This window comes from Dreissena polymorpha, chromosome 15, assembly GCF_020536995.1.
Source record: "Dreissena polymorpha isolate Duluth1 chromosome 15, UMN_Dpol_1.0, whole genome shotgun sequence".
In the NCBI taxonomy this organism is placed as follows: domain Eukaryota; kingdom Metazoa; phylum Mollusca; class Bivalvia; order Myida; family Dreissenidae; genus Dreissena; species Dreissena polymorpha.
In genome coordinates, this window is record NC_068369.1 from 13,404,230 (window position 1) to 13,425,399 (window position 21,170).

A 21,170-nucleotide genomic window follows, 5' to 3' on the forward strand; every position below is an offset into this window, starting at 1 on the left:
AGATAGAATAACAACAGTAAAAGCACCAATATCAAAAACCAAAACTAGATAAATTGAACTTGATGAAGATACTGTTTGTATTTAGTTTCCAATTATTTAATTGATTTTGCCAAGCAAACTATATAAAGGAAGGTCGCAGGTTATGCAGTTCATTACTTGAAAATGATATGATATCCTGCCTATATTCAAGGCATATGTTATTCAATGTTTCATATACTAATATGTAACTATTGTATTTGACACGACTTTCAAAAGTTATTTTTTATGCTTGAATACCTCAACATTTTGTGTTCCGTAAGGTTGATGCAAGATTATTTTGTCTCCTCGTTTTGGTAATGTTGTTATCTTTTTAACGATCGTCAGACAACAAGTGCGGCTTGTTTGGTAACAGAAAGGGGAAAACTGGCAAATAAAATGTGGATTATGCGATAACTAATCAAAGCGCTGAAGGCACTGAAGATGTTCGCTATTGCATAATTTAACACGCATTTCATTTTTCAAAATCAATCGCAAGTTTGAAATGAACACACGCCATTCAACTTTATAAAGTGTGTGTCATAACGCACGGGTCGAGTTTTGTGTGCACTTTTTATCATCCTTATTATTTCATAGAAATAACTTAGACAAAATAAAAACAACATGCTTTTTGGACGTTATGAAAGCATAGAAAGTATGATGAAAATGGTAATGAGAACTTAATATAAAGAAAATATGCAGTCAGCATCATATTAAAGGAATGTGCTTTCTAATATCAAATAACTATCTCACCAAGAATATAAATTCATAATGAAAGTTCCGTGTACAAAACTTTTGATTTTTGACACCATATACAAATTCAAAGCATACAATAATCTTCGTATCTTGTATATGGAGGAATATATAGGTAAACATTGCTGTTCATGCTTTACTTGTTACCCGAGCAGTTCACACGGTGTCAACAACGCTGACATAAACATAGGTATAGAGCACTAATGCGCTTTTAGGCATAGCTGTTTTACTCAGTTTTCATCTAAGTGACTTTTACATAACGCCAACCGACACGCATGAATATTTTCGAATATTTAATAAGCTGATTCGAGATACAACCTCTGACTTTTTGCTACATCACTGCGTTTGTGCTCAATTCAAAGGATGTAGCACTGTTCAGTGTAAGGAATTCTGGACTACTCCCTGTATGCTCAAACGACACAAATTGTGGCCCTGATACAATTACGCGTTACAATCCATCTCGCAGATTTTCACTTTCGCCTCCAAGATGAGAAAACAATCATAAGCGAAATAGTATAGTGTCACGATAAGAGAAAATCGTTTAATTATCATACCACAATGTTTGCCGTACTTGGTCAGCACGTCTGGAAATCATTCCTTAATGTGTGGATAGGCTGCCATTATTAACAAGTTTGCTATTTTAAATTCAATTTTGTATGAAAACGCATTGTTCTTAAATGTGGCATTTTCAATTCGCAATGAGATTTGTAATGACCCTCGTGATGCGAAAATGGGTCTTATTCCATATGGGCCCATCATATAAATAGCCGACTCAGCTATCTCTCCTTCTAGTAAGGAGAATAATAACATATTGAGTGATTTTATAGCGAACAGCATCGCCTATGGCCTGACTGCGCAAAAGCACATGTTGGGTTTAACAAACGCTTGCCGAAACGCATAAGACCCATTTTCGCATGACGGCGCTATTGACGTGTGATTTAAATGTGTCGAAAGAAAACTGCGTTTAAATCAAATATCAACATACGATATATTTCGATAGTGAAGAAAGATACTCATAACAGGGCATACGAGGACACATATGAAGTGCTTTCCCGTAGTATATTTTTTTATCTACTCACACTAATGTGTGGTTTGACAATGCTAACACACATTTCATGCGGTGAATATGCAACTTACAAGTGAAAAACACAACACAATAGTTTAACTTTTGTTTAATTGTATTTATTTATTTATTTAGAAAATTAAATTGCAAACTTTATTTCAAAGTCAGCGTATACGCCGACTACATTTTTAAAAGATATTAATTGTTATAAATTTATTTAATATAATATATTTAGTTGTTTTCGGTTTTAGCGATTATAAAGCATTAACGAGGTTGCCTATAGTATGCCTGTAGTAATTGGTGAACTCATATAAATATAAACAAGCTAAACCTTCTACTAACCTTCTACTATTGCGTTGCTAGCACCCGCAAATACTAAAGATCGCCGCTATTTGTTGAGAACCAAAGAACGTTTTCCAGCATGAACGAGGTTACGAAACAGGTCATTCGTATTATTATTATAAATTGTTTCTTATATTCGGGTTAAGCGATTATGAAACATTTTTTTTGTTTTTGTCTTTCGTATCGCTGAAGGTATTGTTGAACTTATGTTCAACGTCTTATAAATAAGCGTTAACTTTTTCCCGAATATATTAATAGCCTCAATTTATGACCTGTACTACGTCATTTAGGTGTATGTGAGAGCGTAACCTATTGCGTTGATATCGGCCGTGGACTTTTCTTTGTTTATCGACAGGCACATCTATTAATAGCCTCATATTATGAATGGCAAAAATACTACGTCATGAAGACGCTGCAGAAAGTGAACTATTTTATCCATTCATAAACAATCTCCTCCGCGACACGTACAATGCGATCATTGTTTATTGATTATTTTCTATAAAAGCACCGTTTGAAACTATTGCATTTAACACGATATTAATATCATGTTTCCATTCGTGAATGAATATAATTGGAGAACTCAAACCTCTTGCATAAATTATACAACTCTTTCTCGCGCGGATACGCGTAGTAAGCGGGTATTGGGCTCCTAGTAGCTAAGCCGTATCGACCTGAATTTTAGACTAACCACCTTATACGGTCGCTAAGCGACCATCTAAAAGTACTTAAACTATATTAATGAAATTAGACATTTGTATGGATACTGCTGCTTTCTATGAAAAAGCTCTTGTTATATGCTGTTTCATGCTCGTATTAGACAACTTCTTATCACGTATATTATTAACTCTAATAGTATTGCAAATGCAGTTGCCATCCACAATTATTTTTGTTATAGTTGTACAAAACTATATCCATTTTGTCAACAGAATACTCATTCTAATTTAGTTAATCATAAATGGGTATCAGAAATTACCATGTATTACAAGCAAACCCACGGCGTCAGCATTTATCACAATTAAGGCCAACTGAACAGTGATTGCGACAATTAAGGCCAACTGAACAGTGATTGCGACAATTAAGGCCAACTGAACAGTGATTGCGACAATTAAGGCCAACTGAACAGTGATTGCGACAATTAAGGCCAACTGAACAGTGATTGCGACAATTAAGGCCAACTGAACAGTGATTGCGACCAGGGACCTATACCTTGTTTGTATAGGTTTCAGTGATTGCGACGAAATTTCTGTAAAATGGGAATATTCTCAAATTGCAGAAAAAAAATCAATTAAAATAGTATTTACTTCTATTTATAAACGCCAACATGGTTTTGCTGCAATTAAATACGAAGTATTTTATTTACACTTATATAATCCAAAAATAATTTCCTGCTCATACGAGGTAGTTAGCTTAAGCCAGACAAAAAATGCGCTCATTTCGGACGCGGACACGTGCGGAATAGAAGGCCACAAAATGTCCACTACGCGAGTCGCACGTGCGCCCGTGTCCCCGTGTAACGGGTGGCCCACTTGACCGGATGTAGCCCTCTCCCGTAACTCGAGTTTAGCATTAACGCCGGTTGCGTAAAATGCTAAGCTTATCCTTTAGTAATTGTTTAAAAGTTGATTTCTGTCATATCACGAAATACTATCAGTTGTTGACATTAAGAGCGTAAATATGTTGCTTTATTGATTAAATAAAAATGTGTGGTCCCGAATTGGCGAAAAATAACATTCTCATAATTAGAGTGTACTCCAAAACGTCCCAGGTTCGAATTCGGATGAATGCAGTTTGTTTATTCGACACCATTTCTTGATAAAAATAATTTATACGTATTAGAGGTCAAGTTTTGTTGGAAAATAAAGTTAATAGCATTAAAAAATACGTGAGCAAGTCTATGCAACTTGATGTTCATCTGTTCACACCATTAATATGGCCAATAGTTGTTTCCGCAATATTTTAATGTTTCTGTCCCGTGCAACATGTGAAACTACGGTAGAAATAAAGGTAACGAAGCTGTCATGTGGCCAGTTTTATATAGAAATTGATCGTTATTATGTAACACAAACTAACAATTTCAGTATCAAAATTTAATGTAGTCGTTTTTAAAATTACAATGTTCTCAACGTGTAGCTGCATTGTATATCTTTGAGAAATTGCGCGGGACGACGTGAAACATAGTCAGTGTATTGTAATTCTGATCGATTAAAATCTCAACCAAGCGTGCTGTAAAATCCACGTGCGGAAGACTGTCAACAAAAGCCTAAAAACGCTTAGTTGTGTTTGATAATTATTTATTTACAAGGTTCTTGACAAACGACGTGTTATATCTTTTTCCAGATATTTTTGGAAGTAATGTACAATCCCGCCATATATAGATCAAGGTAAGTTTCTTAATGTGCATGCATTTTTAATATTTATAAAACGTCTTCAAAGGAATTTATATCTACTTACAAAACTGTAGTATAAAGAATAGTTTTAAATAATAAATATTACGAGGGATTTTTTTTTAAGAGTGCCTTCCATGGGGTTCGAACAGCAGATCTCTGAAGCGAAAGCCGACACCCAGGGGGGGGGGGGGTAACTTCCCAAATTTTAGGGAAGGGTTGTCCCACTGAGACTTCCGAAATGTGAAAGTAGACCCATTTTTATACAAGATTTTTAAAAAAGATACAGTAGTATAGTAAACTCTAGGTTGGTGATACAAGCTTTTGCTCAATTTTTTTATGGAAAGCTTTAAAAAGGCTTGATTATTGTCCAATTTCCATTATTGTCTTTCCACAAATGAACAGATATTTTTAACATTTTTCTGCGTATAGATTGTTAACAGTTCTTTTATAGATTGTTAACAGTTCTTTTATAGATTGTTAACAGTTCTTTTATAGGTTGTTAACAGTTCTTTTTATAGATTGTTAACAGTTCTTTTATAGGTTGTTAACAGTTCTTTTATAGATTGTTAACAGTTCTTTTATAGATTGTTAACAGTTCTTTCGCTAGTTTAAACAGAATGCCAAAAATCTTTTTTTCAATCTTTAACAATTTGTCTGAAAATTGTCATTTTGCTAAACTGTGAACAAGTCTCATTAATTGGAGTGCCTTTCCTCAGTTTGGAAATGATAACCCAAACTCCTGCCACACCAAGAACAAAATAACTATGGGTTCATAGAATGCACTAGATATGAAACACACTGTGTGCCTTTTGGCTTTTGCCCATTTTTAAGCCCCCGGATCGAATGATCGGGGGTATATTGTTTTTGGCCTGTGACTGTCTGTCATTGTATGTGTGTGTCATTGTGTGTGTGTGTCTGTTCTTAAACTTTAACCTTGGTCTTATAACTTTTGCAATATTGAAGATAGCAACTTGATATGCATGTGTATCTCATGGAGCTGCACATTTTGAGATGTGAAAGGTCAAGGTCATCCTTCAAGGTCAAAGGTCATTTCAAGGTCAAAAGTCAAATATATGCGGCACAGTAGGGGACATTGTGTTTCACAAACACAGCTCTTGTTTAAATGTTGATTTTCATCATGCAATTGTTTAAAATAATGTTCACAACTCATGTTGAAGCAAGATTTATGAAAGCTAATGCAGTGTGCAAATTCCATGCCAGGTCTGCCAATTATTGCTTAGTACATAATCATGTGTAAACTGTAAAATGCACATACTGCTATTATATGATTTATGCATTGTTTTCTTTATATTATGGATTAATTGATTTACATGTTGGACTTTTTTATGGTTGATTTAAAAATAATTTGTAAAACCTGGATTGTGTTGATGCCTTGTATCAAAATATGTAACATTTGGTTCGTAACACCCATGATTGTGTTAATTCAATGGGTGATCTCAGTACATTGTTTTTGTGAGTTTATCAATGAAAATTTTGTTCAATGTGCTCATGTTTATTTCTTAAAGGTTTCTTATCATGATATGATTTTTCGTATTTTCCAAAAAAGTTATTAAATACGGTTACCAACAGATCTATGTAGTTGTTAATAGTCTAAACTTATTACAACAGCAAGTAAAAAGGTGGAATAACCAATATTGCCGTCATTGAGATTCTTGGGAAGCAAAAGCTTGCAGGCTATCACCGTACCTCACTGACTTTTAATATTGACCAGCCAATTTTATTGTAGTATTGAATTGTGGCCTAGCTATTATAGATGGAGACCAATTACAGGGTTCATACAGATTTTCTCCAATTAAATTCAAGCACTTTTTAAGCACTTTTCAAGGGAAAAATTCCAAATTCAAGCACTTTTTTAGTCCGACCTACTGAAAACTGTATATTATTCTGTGGCCAATACTGACAATATTTTCTCTAAATTGGTCTCTTCTTTCCTAACATTCTATGTGAATTTCAACAGTCTGCACTATACCCTGCTACAGTAACAACTGTTTAAACAAAAGTAAGATATTTCATTATGATATAGTTATTGACCAAGGCATTACACATTCCAAAAAAACCTGTTATTTGTATTGAATATCATTATGTAATCTAAGTGTTCATAACAGATATTCCAGTGGTATAATATAGCAGCTACAAAATGTTAAAGACAATTATGCATCTGATACAAATTAATTCTGAAGTAAAAATAGAAAACTACAAATGTACAGAATCTCGCAACGGCAATATGAAATGCCATGTATTAATTGAGGCTTGTAAAAATTACACTTATTAAGTAATTTTCTACAGCAGGTACACATGTATATGTAAAATCTGTTATAGATGCAATAGTGTACTGTGTATGTTCAGACTTAGAGTCTGCACTCATGTAAACAGATTGCAGTTTCTTCACAGTATCATCTCATTTATTTGACAATCAGTCAAGTGCAACTTGTTTGTCTTTTGTCTTTTGCAGTATGTCTGAATGAATTGGGTTAACCGAATGAATTTGCTTAACAGACAAACTGCATTTTAGGTGGCTTTTCAACGCCAATTCCCCCATACTGTCAATCTCAATACCTGTTCTGCGTTCTTTACAAGATGCTTTGACTTAAGAATCTGCATTGACAACAACTCAAGGGTACTTCAGAAGCCACCCTTTCTGAAAAATGCACTTATTCGCTGGCATATTTCAACTTGTCAGCACCGTAATGGCATAATGCGTACAACAAAAACCGAAGTAGACCAATTGGCGGAAGATTAGTAGTAGTTGCCTCCCTTACGTTCTAAAACCCGTACCAACCCGTACCAATCCAGTACCTGCCCGTATGAACAGATCGAAACCGTCATAAATCGTGAAAAAAACTACGACTTCCGACTCACGGAAATTAAATATTTTTATCAAGCACTTTTCCAGCCAAATTCAAGCACTGTTTAAGCACTTTTCAAGGCTATGGTTGAAAATAAGCACTTTTAAGCACTCCAGATCGTTTTTAAGCACTTTTCAAGATAAACCTTGATTTTCAAGCACTTTTCAAGGTCTGTGCAAAACCTGAATTACCGTGATTTTGTTTACAATATGAACAAGATTCTCATGATTACGCCACACGCACACGCAAATACAAAAGCAACAAAAAATGAGGAAAATAAACATGTTTTATTTCATTTCTACATCGTACTTTATCTAAAGTAATCCAACTTTATCCTTAGTTCATACATTATAACATTCTATTGGTCCTCTTAAAGAAATTTCCACATAAATTGTAAAATGAAGCAGACGACCCCCACAAGTGTACACACACTGGGACACAACACGTTTAAAGCCAATGCCAAAGGAGTACTCTCCCTTTGATGTGACATCACCGGAAATAGGCCAATCACGCAAGTAGTGAATGCTATTGTCGTGTGAACGGAACTACAGGCTTTGCGTGGTTAAACATGTACAGAAACACATTTGACATGGTTTTCAAAGGAATTAAATAATTGCTTGAATGTTAATTGTTTGTCGTTGCATTGTTTGCATTAGTTCAGAAATTCTGTCAATCGTTTTTTTATTACATGGGTATTTGATCACTAAGGCTACTGTACTAAAGGTATTATCAACAAAAAGCATTCCTAACGCTTGATTAATTTCCCATTTTGTATGAAGACTAAAAATTAATTATCCAAATTTTAAAAACATTTATCGTAATCAAGAGTGTAATTTTGTTTGTTTTAGGATCTATGACAATTGTTTAGAAAAGTGACATTTTACCACACTGTGAACATTAAACCCTTTAATTAAAATGAATACCGGCAAATATATATGCGGAGTCTTTCATTGTTTTCAGATATTAAGCTTGCAATTTTTACTGTTAATATCATATCACTGTTTTGTAAAATTATTGGTGCATTGTGAACATTTGCAGCTATTCCTTAGTCTTTGTATTTCATTGTTAAAATAAACAAGATCTCTCTTATCATATGCTAGCACAACCCCCAACCCCATAAATAGTAAGGTATTCATAACCCCTTAATTTGATTATTTCTTTTTTGAGCAAAGATTTTATTTTGCACTTTATTATACTTGTAATTATCATTTCTCTTCATCAATAAACACCTGCCTTATATGGAGTATTAAAACCAAAATTGATACTAAATTTGAAATAAATACCACAACCAAGCTATAAAATTCAATGCTATACTATGGAAAACCACCTTTTTAGTTTTGGAGGGATGAAAGGGACTCTATAGCCTATAGAGGCCCTTTCAACCCTCCAAAACTGAAAAGGTGGTTTTCCATATTTTGTGTGTCAGTTGTCTCATTTAAACCCATTTACAAAAAAGACTGGGGACAAAAAAAATCTGATATGAAACCTAGCTTGCATGCACCTGGTTGTTCACAGACCCCTGTATTGAAATGATCATAATTATCAAAGGGTTACCATGAGTCCCTTCTTTTAAATGTCTTTGTTGTCATAATATTCACTTCCTGTGACATAGTGGAATACAGCTTCTTTATGATTGTACGTAATCAATGAGGCATGAATGAAATATTTAGAGTTTCACTTTAAAATGTAATGACAGTAATCCTTTATTTTGGAGGATATCAAAAGTGGAGGAAAATTGTGCCAACAGTGCCATTGATTGAATTTTGGATACTATAACAAAACATTCAGCATTGTCATATGTGCACCTTGGTACTTGATGTAAGTAAAAGTACATGCTATATATAGACATTTGATATCTTTCATTATTATATACCTATAGCTCTTTATATCGTCCAATCTGCTGTGGTCATTAGTACCACATGACTTCCTAATATTCCAATGTATTGGATGCGTGTGAGTTATATAAATTTCATGCTGTGTTCCTAGTCAACAAACTGTTATGTGAAGTTTGAATAAGACATCAATATTGCAATAAACTGTGTTTTTGCAATAATGCAATATAAGGGATGGAACCTACTTAAATGATCAGTTAACCAGTTACATTTTTTGTGGTTAACCTGAAACTTTTATGTAATAATGATTTTTTTACAGGAAAAAATAAAATTTAATTTTTGTGCACGACATGTAACATAACACAAAAAAAAGCACATTTTGGGCATTGTTGGATTAATATGATAGTCGAAATTTGTACAAGACTTCATGCGGTCTTGGATAGGCGGCCACCTGGATCAACGTTTCTGTAGCCATCGGGTTATAAAACGTCAATCAAAAACTTGCACGAATATTTGCTTACCTTATGAATCAATCTTCGGTCAATTCCGTATTTATTCATTATGTGTCCGTTGCATAGACACATGACTTTACACAGCCAATCAGAATTGTACATATAACAATTATCAAAGCTTTCGTTGTTTATATCTATATTAATAAAAGGGTCTTATACTCAAGCAGTCGAAGATAGCAGACGTATTATTGCTTACTTTCGCGGGCTGGGCCCGTTGCGGGCTTTGCATGTATCTTGTATTTGACAAACATTATGAAAACGTTGTTGTGTTAATAAGCAGAAATAAAATGCATAGAAATCAGAATATTAGACTTTGTTCACGTTTATCGTGTATTGTGTCTCGACGAACTATGCGGCAGACATACTTCCAACTAATAATGGCGCCTACTTAGAACAGCATTGCACCCCAGCCAAGGGCAGCAATAACATGTCAATAAACAGAGTAGTTAACTAATAAACCAGTTATGAGGGTACAAACAGGGGATAAGTTTTGATAATTGGCACTGTTGCATTGTTTTACTTGCGAAAATTTTAGTTGCCAAATGTGGGAAGTGAGGGTTATTAGCATAGACATAATTGTAGAATTTATTTATTTGTTAGTTTGTTTAGTTCTTAGAACTTCTTACCAATATGCTTTTACCCAGGATAAATAAATAGGACATTCTTTAAAGTATACTTAAACATGTTTAGGTTGTTCAGTTCACCATTTAATATAAAACTGGTTACAATAATAGGTTAACCGGTTATTAGCTCACCTGATTGCTCAGGTGAGCTTTTGTGACCGGTCTTTGTCCGTCGTCTGTCCGTCCATCGTCCACATTTGTTCGTAAACACTCTAGAGGCCACATTTAATGTTCGATCTTCATGAAACTTGGTCAGAAGATTTTTCCCTATGATATCTCGATCGAGTTCAAAACTGGGTCATGCTGGGTCAAAAACTAGGTCACTAGGTCAAAAAAAAGAAAAACCTTGTGAACACTGTAGAAGTCACATTTGATGCCCAATCTTCATGTAACGTTGTCAAAATGTTTTTCTAAGTGATATGTTGGTTGAGTTCAAAAATAGTTCCGGTCCTTTGAAAAACATGGCCGCCAGGGGGCGGGGCAGTATTCTTTAAATGGCTATAGAGAAACCTTGTGAACACTCTAGAAGTCACAATTTTTGCCCAATCATCATGAAACTTGGTCAAAACATTGGTTTCATTGATATCTAGGACAATTTAAAAAATGGTCCAGATCGGTGATAAAACATGGCCGCCAGGAAACGGGAAAGTTCTCCTAATATGGCTATAGTAAAACCTTGTTAACACTCTAGAGGCCACATTTATTGTCCAATCTTCATGAAATTTGGTCAGAAGATTGGTCTGTATGATTTCTTGGATGAGTTCAAAAATGGTAACATTTTCTTGAAAAACGTGGCTGCCAAGGGGTGGGGCATTTTTCCTTATGTGGCTATATATTGCTATAGCAAAACCTTGTGAACACTCTAGAGGCCACATTTATTGTCCAATCTTCATGAAATTTGGTCAGAAGATTGGTCTTAATGATATCTTGGATAAGTTTGAAAATGGTTACGTTTGCTTGAAAAACATGCCTGCCAAGGGGCGGGGCATTTTTCCTTATATGGTATAGTAAAACCTTGTTTACACTCTTGAGGCCACATTTAATGTCCGATCTTCATGAAACTTGATAAGAAGATTCATCCCAATAATATGTTAGATGAGTTAGAGAATGATGCCAGTTGGTTGAAAAACATGGCCGCCAGGGGGCGGCGCATTTTTCCTTAAATGGCTATGGTAAAACCTTGTTAACACTCTAGAGGCCACATTTATTGTCTAATCTTCATGAAATTTGGTCAGAAGATTGGTCTCAATGATATCCTGGATGAGTTTGAAAATGGTTATGTTTGCTTGAAAAACATGGCTGCCAACGGGCGGGTCATTTATAAAGCTATATATGGCTATAGTAAAACCTTGTTAACACTCTACAGGCCATATTTATTGTCCAATCCTAATGAAACTTAGTCAGAAGATTTATCCGGATAATATCTTGGACAAATTTGAAAATGATGCCAGTTGGTTGAAAAACATGGCCGCCAGGAGGCGGGGCATTTTTTCTTATATGGCTATAGTTAAACCTTGTTAACACTCTAGAGGCATACATGCCAGACGTCCCGATCTTGGCGGGACAGTCCCGCTTTTGGGCCCTTTGTCCCGGCGTCCCGATATGAGACGATTTGTCCCGACATTCGTAAAAAACGATGTAAGGTCTATAGGTTCCCAATAAAATTCGCTATTCAAGCTCTGTTTCGCTAACACTTACCACCGCTAATCCCTTTATTGCCCCCAATTTACAATCCGATTCTGCTTCTCGTGTGTACCAGTGTTGTTTATGACACCTTATCAGTGATTTATCGGCTAATTATTGATTTTATCAGGCATTCACACCATGGTGGTCTTCAAGATAGTGGTCGCTTATTGCTCTCGATAGTTGTATTAAAATGAAATAAATGTTGAAAATGTGTTTGTTTTTGTCTTTGTTTGAAACGGTTTACAAAACAATTGTTTTGCAAAATTAACTCTACGTCATTAATTAGTCTTTTACATTCAATTTTTAGTTCAATGCGTTGTTGGCAGTTAAAATGAAAACAAAAACGGTTTGCTTCCACCAAAAACCTACCTCGGAAATGTGTACGGCCGCGCATTCCGTGTCAAGCTGATGTAACTGTTCGGTAGATAGTTTACTGTAACCCGTACTTTTAGTGTACTGGATAGCCTCCCCTGCGTTAATGTTCGCCATTGAAAGTAATTGACTATTACTGTCGTAATGTTCCAGATTTTGTACTTTAAAAAGATGAATATTATCTTCATTGTTTGCTATTGTCTTATTTAATAAAACTGTTATTGTTATGTTTTAGATTTCATGCTTCATATCAGATGTTTTATGTTTTGAATAAAAGTATCAAGAGTTTTAGTAGTACTATACTGACTACAGTAAAGGTGGAATGATGGTTCGTTTAGGTGTCCTGCTTTTTGGTCGAATGTCCCGACAATTTTTATGGAATGTCCCGCTTTTGACCTAAAAAATTCTGGCATGTATGCTAGAGGCCACATTTATGTTCCAATCATTAGAAACTTGGTCTGAAGATTTGTCCCAATGATATCTTGGACAAGTTTGAAAATGGTTTGGGTTGCTTTAAAAACATGGCCACCAGGGGGCGGGGCATTTTTTCTTATATGGCTATATATTGCTTTAGTAAAACCTAATGTTAACACTTAAGAGGCCACATTTATTGTTCGATCTTCATGAAAGATGGTCAGAAGATTGTCCCAATGATATCTTGGATGAGTTTGAAAATGGTTCCTGTTGGTTGAAAAACATGGCCGCCAAGGTGGAGGGGCATTTTTCCTAATATAGCTATAGTAAAACTTGTTAACACCCTATAGAAGCCACATTTATTGTCCGATCATCATGAAACTTGGTCATAAGATTTGTCCCAATTATATCTTGGACATGAATGAAAATGGTTCCAGTTGCTTGAAAAACATGGCCACCAGCGGGCGAGGCATTTTTCCTTATATGGCTATTAATATGGCTTTTGTAAAACCTTGTTAACACTCTAGAGGCCACATTTATTGTTCGATCTTCATGAAACTTTGTTAGAAGATTCATCCTAATTATATCTTGGACAAGTTTGAAAATGGTTTGGGTTAGTTGAAAAACATGGCCACCAGGGGGCGGGGCATTATTTCTTATATGGCTATAGTAAAACCTTGTTTACACTCTAGTTAAGTATTCTCGAAGTTTAATGTAGTTATATTAATTTCGCAGAAAATTACTTAAAGGAGAAAAAACTGTTTATGTTATTTTTTCAAATATTGCTTTAGTAAAACCTTGTTAACACTCTTGAGGCCACATTTATTGTTCTTGTCCAATGGCTTTACTACAACCAATATACGCTTTGAATCAAATGTATGCACATTACGACATTCATTATCCTCATGCATTAATATTAATTTTGCTCATAAGATATAGAGTAAAATTTTGAATAAAACATTGTTGGTGTTGTTGTTCTTTCTGATGATGATTGGTTGGTGTTTAACAACAGTCCAATGTTCATGAAACTTGGTCAGAAGATTTGTCCCAATGATATCTTGGATGAGTTCGAAAATAGTTCAGGTTGGTTGAAAAACATGGCGGCCAGGGGGCTGGGAAGTTTTCCTTATATGGCTAAGCAAAGATCTATTAATGTACATGTATATTAATTGATCTTTGGCTGAAGAACAACCAATATATGCTCTGAATCAAATGTTTGCATATTATGACATTCATTATCTTCATGCATTTAAATTAATTCTGCTTATAAGATATATAGTACAATTTTGAAAAAAACATAGCAGATGTTTTTGTGCGACGACATTGGTAAGTTTATCATTGAAATTTGTACATTTTGGCTGCTTTCAGGGAAAACAGGGCTTAATGCTGCATTAAATGTCTGTTTCTCAATAATTTAAAGAAAATAGATAAAGTATTGATACACATATCACAACATGTACGTGGTTATAAGCTTGTTATTCTTTAGCAAGGCAACCAAAATTCTAAATATGGTTGCCAGAGCAGCATCCAATTGTGAAAAAAAAGACATATTGTTATTTTGTTTAAGGTATCTCTATAATGTAAATATGAGGATAAACAGTCACACACATCTCGACCTGTGCTTTAAGACACACTCTTTATGCTCTATTGGTATTCTTTGTTGTTCTGCAGTTGTCTTAAGAGTTTTGCAGAGATTCCAAAGGATCATTGGTTCTCTGTTAACAGCATGATATCAATTTGCAGGCAATAAATGTAATAGACCCTTTGCACAATAGGCCAAAATTGATAAGAGCGCAAAGTCAAGTGACTCGCAGAACTCCAGAACGAGGCTGAACGTGTATAAATATCCAATAGACCGGCGCAACGCCGCATCTGATTTCAACCTTTCACTCTTTTAAACATTCGGCGATGTAATGATGCGGATGAGTGTGAATAGTCGACTGTTTCATGTTCTTTGTATCAATACCATCCGGGTATCTGTACTATAAGTATTCCAGTCTACAAACAAGGTGCGTGCTTCCGCATATCGGTATTTGGACGTTCAAAAAATTGACCTACGGTTTAGCGTTCACGCCGTCGAATGCATTTAGCAATATAACTCGTTTTTTTTTCACTATTTTACTTGCAAAAAATACTAGTGGCTTAATACTAGTGGCTTATAACTTACCTTGCAATCTTTTTTTCTCGCATTTTGCGAGTGTGCGAGTGTTAATTTCGAGCCCTGTGTATATGCATGGATTACGCTGGATTTAAATGCCTCATGCCTACGGTAATTCAGTCTTATTTGTTTCAAATATGGGACATGATTGTTTGTTAGGATCTTGAATTCGTCCATCGGTCGAAGGACGAAAAAGACAAAAATTAATGTCTGACGAATAATAATGGTTTCACAGTACATTCTGTCACATAGTCCACAGGCCATCTGTCCCCTTAGTCTACAAACATTCTGTCACATAGTCCCTAGACTTGTCACATAGTAAACAGACCTTCTTTCATATGCTCCACAGACATTCTGTCACATTGTCAACATACCGTTTCTCAAATATTCCATAAACCTTCTGTCTCATTGTCTATAAACCCTCTGTAACATAGTCAACATACCTGTCATATAGTCCTCAAACCTTATGTCTCATAGTCCACGGACATTCTGTCACATAGTCCTCATACATTTTGTCACATAGTCCACATAAATTCTGTCACATAGTCAACATAAATTCTGTCACATAATGAGTTTCTGTCTCATAATCAATAAACGTATGTCACATAGTCGACATACCTTTTGTCACATAGTCCACATACTTTCTGTCACATAGTCAACATATTTTTTGTCACACATTCCATACTTTCTGTCCAATAGTCCACAGACTTTTTTTACATAGTCAACATAACGCTGTCACATAGCCCACATACCTTGTGTCACATTGTCTACATGCCATCTGTTACATAATCATCATATATTTTGTTTTATTGTCCACATACCTTTCTGTCACAAAGTTCACATACCTTTTGTCACATAGTCCACATAAATTCTGTCACATAGTCCACACAAATTCTGTCACATAGTCCACATACATTATGTCTCATAATAAATTTCTGTCTCATGATCAATAAACTTATGTCAACATTCCTTCTGTCACATAGTCAACATACATTTTGTCACACATGCCATATTTTATGTCCAATAGTCTATAGAAGTTTTGTAACATAGTCAACATTCCTGCTATTACATAGTTTAAATACCTTGTGTCACATTGTCTACATACAATCTGTTACATAGTCATCATATATTCTGTTACATAGTTCACATACCTTCTGTCACAAAGTCCACATAACTTCTGTCACATAGTCCACATATCTTCTGTCACATACTCCACATAACTTATGTAACATAGTCCACATAACTTATGTAAATTAGTCCACAGACATTCTGTCACAAAATTGACATTCTTTCTGTCACATTGTCCACTTATGTCAAATACTTTACATACCTTCTGTCACATAGCCCACATACCTTCTGTCACATAGCCCACATGCCTTCTGTCACATAGTCCACATTCTTTCTGTCACATAGTAAACATACCTTCTGTCACATAGACCATGTAACTTATGTCACATAATCAACATACCTTCTGTCACATAGTCCACATACTTTCTGTCACTAAGTCCACATACATTATGTCACATAGCCAACACTCCTTCTGTCACATAGTCCATGTAACTTCTGTTACATAGTCCACATATCTTCTGTCACACAGTTAACATACATTCTGTCACATAGTCCACATACATTATGTCACATAGCCCACATACATTCTGTCACATAGTCATCATACATTCAGTCACATTGTCCACAGACCTTATGTCAAATAGTCCACAAACAATCATTCACATAGTCCAAAATCCTTTTGTCACAAAGTCCACATAAATTCTGTCACATAGTCCACATACATTATGTCACATAGCCCACATACATTCTGTCAAATAGTCCAAATACCCTTTGTCAATAGTCCACATACCTTCTGTCACATAGTACATAGACCTTATGTCACATAATCTATTGACCTTCTATGACATATTCCACAGACATTCTGCCACATACAGTACAGCTCTTAGAAATTATTCATTTTCTGCGGTGTCACCGCGAATGCGTTTTTGGGAGGAATCGCCACGGATGTCGGAGTTTCACCGATCCGTGATGATCGTCGTGTCAAGCCATCGCGGACGTAATTTTCTTCGGCAAAAAACACAGCAGGCATTTGTCCACCGTGGTCCGCGGCGACGATCCGCGGCTTTACACTGTGACCTTAACTATTTAATTGCAGAAGATTTTAAGTATACAAACATGTATTTATCTTTCGAATATATAGATACATGTATCATTGCGCATGGCCGTATTGGCTAATATTAAATGGATTAAATGATTATCAGTGTTCATATTTGTAAAAACACAGCAGGCATTTGTCCACCGTGGTCCGCGGTGACGATCCGCGGCGTTACACCGTGACCTTAACTATTTAATCTCGCAGTAGATTTTAAGTATACAAACATGTATTTATCTTTCGAATATATAGATACATGTATCATTGCGCATGGCCGTATTGGCTAATATTAAATGGATTAAATGATTATCAGTGTTCATATTTGTAAAACTGTGTAAAATGAAATATGTTGGTTTGGGTAGATTACCGATTTTATTTTAACAGTGATCACTCGTGTTTTGCAACTCGTCATAATACTGATTTTTTTATCACCCTTGAAATAAAATCGAAACAAGCAAATATCCTGTATATCCCTTTAAATGTGTTTTTTAATCGTAAAACTTTTGTTATAATGAATTATTAATGCACGATTCTGTGACTGATACAGAACAGAACTTTTATTTTCACCCAATTATTCAACATATACAAAAAGGGCAATATGACAAAGTACATTTTAGTAAATTATTGTGCCTACCGATAATTTAACAACAACACATAGTTAATAGTTATAAGGAGAGATAAGGGGTATTTACGGTAGAATGCTATCAAAATTTGGATTTTAAATATGCACTGTACAGTAAAACAACACCAAAATAAGTACAAAGAAATCATTGTCTGACACAATTGTAAAGAATAACAATACAAGGTAGCTCCATATAGACTTGACACCCGTACACATGTATATTGTTCTTGCGAGTATAGATCCCACTTGCCAGATGCCGTGTGTCCACAGTGTGTCATGCAAGGAGGCAAATAGGCCCCATACATATTCCGGTCTCGGAAGTAACAATATGCAGTATATTTGTCACTCAAGTCACCCTAGAAGTGTTCTTGCGTCTGCGTGTAAATAATGTCCATCATCTGTATGTTGCATCATTCAAATCTGAAATCCCTTTGGATAGTTGCAAAATCATTCGATCTAAATACTTAAGGTGTTTTTCTGTGTTGTAACATTGAAAGATTGGACTGTACTTACTATCTATTGTGTGTTTGTGTTTGTAAAATGGCCCATCCGAATAGGAAAACTACTTGTAATCAGGAGTCTCACTTCTTAGTTCAGTATATGTGTGATTCAAAACGACAAGTTAGAAGTAAAGGATACATCCGGACTGACGAAGAGGTAAGTTTTTTTTTAAATTATTATTTCCCCGTAATTCGTCATGAACGTTGAATGACTTTCTGCTAACGGATTAATGATTTGACAAATCGAACAGTTAAGTGTAGAATAGAATTACAAAAGCTACACAGTATATCGATTAATGAAGAACATAACTGGTGTAATAAAATGAAACACTTCGATCAGAACTTAAATTTGTGAAACACGCCTAACATATTGTATGCTGATATTTTAATGATATTCACAATTCACACATTCCCAGCTTAAATCGGTAAATCATGAAAAGTAAGGAAGAGCTTACTAAGGGTAAACGTATCTGAAATGGTAGTCTCGTCTCTAATCAATAGGGCTCACGCTGGGTTCAAATTTTCTGTAGCAAGCACTTTCGGTAGAGACCTAAATAAAAAGCTATTGCAACATGGCGATCTTTATCGTGAAATAATAATGTAACCACGTCGGACTAGCAGATTGAATGAAACTCGTTAAGTTGGCCGCTTATAACATTAATGAGAGACTGACCATGTTGGTATTTGTAAGAAATAACGACTATTTTAAATAGGATTATCTTTGCCTTCGATACACTAATTAACTGCACTAGTTATGTGTTAACCATTTACTTTCAATATATCATTTTTAGAAGGTTCGTGATTCGTATATTAGCATAATTATATGAGTCACATTCTGAGAAAACAGGGCATAATGCATGTGCGTAAAGTGTCCTCCAAGATTAGCCTGTGCAGTCCACACAGGCTAATCAGAGACAAAACTTTCCGCTTTTATGACATTTTTCGTTTAAATGAAGTCTCTTCTCAGCAAAAATCCAATTTAGGCTGAAAGTATCGTCCCTGATTAGCCTGTGCGGACTTCACCGGCTAATCTGGGAGGACACTTTAAGCACATGCATTAAGCCCAGTTTTCTCAGAACGCAACTCATATATTAATATATTTTGGGTTCTCATCAAAATGTCCAATTTATTTAAGATTGGCCATCATTGAAAATATGGTTTTCAAAAGATTAGTCTTATATATCTGTAAATAGGACATGCTAGCAAAAATAATGCTCGTTTTCTATAACATTAAGATTGCAAAATTTACATTTTATGTTGTCGTGAAATATTACTATATCGACCTCTTCTTTTTTTAATCTATGGGATGATACTTGACATTTTGTGAGAGCTACATGCATTATATGTTGGAATTTTAATGATATCTAGATATGTATGGTTGTGTAACATGGAAACACCGAATTCCACTTTTAACCTAATTACAACCGAATAACATGCTCGTTGGTATCGATTAGATACGGGTTCTTCACATGACATATATTACCGAATTCCACCTTCTTTAATCACAGGCCAAGTATCTTTCAATTGTTATGCAATTTTTACAGTTTGCACAATTTTCGACCACCTTCATTAATTTCACGGGTCTTTTATCCGCTATTCACAAGTTTTTGACACTAGGTCTGATTGAATAAAATAGATAATTGTCCATAAAAGAGTTCCAATTTGTTTGATGATTGTCCTGTTGATTAAATGAAAAACGGAATTTTAACAATAGAATAAATTGTAATTTTGAGTGTTTTTTTTAATAGAATATCTAGTTGGCTAGGAAAGGGTTTCGATTTGTTTGATGATTGTCCTTCGGATTTCATAAAAGTCGGATTTTTTAATCACTTTAACTCATTTGTTGCTCTTTAATTTATCTTGGTGAATTATTTATTTCACTGTACACGTGCTGTTTACAATTTGCCACAGAAGAGGGCAATTCATGCTCTCATAGCATTTATCATAATGTATACAAACACAATACTGGTCATGTACGTAATTCCGGCCTGTACGTAAAAAATCGGCCACCTGTGTAAAATCATTTTCATGATCTTTACGCACATATTTTGTTTTTATTTAGAAAAATCAACATGAAAACCATCCCCACTCGCAATATTTTGCAAATGTAAGAACCATATCACCGTAAACTTTTGTGTTAAAATGTCACAAATATAGCAGGAAATATTTGGCTCATGGGGAAAGTGCTGACATCATATGTTGCAACAATTATAATCATATAAGAAACAAATATATTTGATAAAATTATTTTTATTTTATCTAATAAACTTTAATCCAAGTTTTACCAATTTATTGTACAAAAACTTATATTCAAAACATACAAATTAGAAGCTAAATATAAATTTTTAATATATGAATTACCTCCCTTTATAAGAATATTGCTAGATTACATGTTGAAATATTATATATAAGCGTTTACTAATAATCAACACTGAAGTCAACTTTTCAAACAAAATGTGTTTACTTTTTTAGCTATGTTTGAAAAAATTTATTAACCACATTAAAAACAAATATTTTTAAATGAAATAGCAGTTTCCCCATTGTTTATATTTATTAAAATAGGTAGGGGGAGTAAATGGTATAATAATTTCGCATTTATTTTAAATTTCAAGTCAAAAATATTAATAGTATAAACATTGATTAATACTCTGAAATTGAGGACATTTGTCAAAAGATATTGCTTTGTAATTTTATCTGCAGATCAAACCGAAAAGTGGCCGATTTTTTAGGTACATTTAACCTACGAAAATGGATAGTTTACATGTCATCATTTTCTGTTCATTAAGTAACATTCACCGATCTAATTCTATTTAAATTTTCATGCTAGGTGAGTTTTGAACCCAGGATTATATATGTGAAGTTT

General features: G+C 34.6%; 1 protein-coding gene across 9 annotated transcripts in view; it reads left to right on the top strand.

The window, feature by feature from the left end:
- Nucleotides 1-4,393: 4,393 nt before the first annotated feature.
- The window catches only part of LOC127859293 (irregular chiasm C-roughest protein-like), a 305,644-nt gene continuing 288,867 nt past the window's right edge, over nucleotides 4,394-21,170 (top strand). For all 9 annotated transcript variants that reach the window (XM_052396541.1, XM_052396544.1, XM_052396545.1 and 6 more), the window contains exon 1: nucleotides 4,394-4,554. The gene's annotated coding sequence lies outside the window, so the exon portion shown is untranslated. The remainder of the gene's footprint in view (nucleotides 4,555-21,170) is intronic.